Genomic DNA, 1,140 nt, shown 5'->3' on the forward strand with positions numbered 1-1,140 from the left:
ACATGAAGTATATGTATTTGAGTACATTCTATGTTATAGTATGCTTTGCTATGTCATATTGCATACACCTTAATAAGTCAAGAGGAACTTATAAGAATAATATCAGTTGAGTGCCGTATTAGCCTCCACAAGGGAGGTAACTCCAGCTCCACAAGGGAGAAAAAGAAAATAACAATAATGTCCTCCGACTCAAGGGAGGCATTCAAGTTATAATCACGGTGTCGTGGGGGACCTTGCAAACCCTCACGTTCCGATGATTGCGCGCAAGTGGTACGTGAGCACTCGGGCCCATCAGTAAGAAAGATAAGGTAAGATAATAAAATTATGATAAGACATCATAATTAAGCATAATCAGCTCATGTATATTTATTCATGTGTACTTACAGTTATTTTGTGAGATATAGTTCCTACTTGCTGAGCGAAAGCTCAATCAGATATGTTCATGCTGTAGGTAAGAAACCTATCAGTAATTCTTGAAGGGCAATGGTGAGCGGCAGACGAATGGTGGAGATGGGAATGGATACCGCTCACGCAGTTATTTTCCGCAGTAAGTTTAAGAAAAATCATGTATATGTCTATATGATTCATTCAAAGGTTTCAAGTATGTAAGTTTAAAAAGTATACGTACATATGTATGTTAAGAAAACCAAGGTTGTAGCTAACAACCCTAGTTTTGAGTATTTAAGTTTTAGAACGTTGCAACAGTACATGCAACAAATAAATGAATTTTAAACATGACGATTTAAATGAGTAATTTTAGAAGGACTTTAAGATGTACTTGAATTTAAGATTTCTCACGAAATCCGTTTTAAAGTCAAATGAGATGGCCGATTGAAATGTCTAGTTTTAGAAATGCTTTTAAAGAGTATTTGAAACAAGAGTTCAAATGCTATTCCGTTTGAAGGATGTTCCTAAAAGGTTTTATCTTAACTAAAATTAAGAAAAGCTTTAAGAAATTTAGCGATTCACTTATTTGAAATTATTATTACAAATTAGGAAAGTATTCCTTCTCATATAAAAAAAAAAATGTTCTGCATATTTTAAGAAACCCCAGTAAGTACAAGTTAAAGTTTAAGTTACAGTGACGGCCTCATAGGAGGGTCGTTACATCCCCTTCCGAAGCTCAAATTTCCACACCTA

This window comes from Morus notabilis, unplaced genomic scaffold (genome assembly GCF_000414095.1).
Source record: "Morus notabilis unplaced genomic scaffold, ASM41409v2 Scaffold201, whole genome shotgun sequence".
NCBI lineage: Eukaryota > Viridiplantae > Streptophyta > Magnoliopsida > Rosales > Moraceae > Morus > Morus notabilis.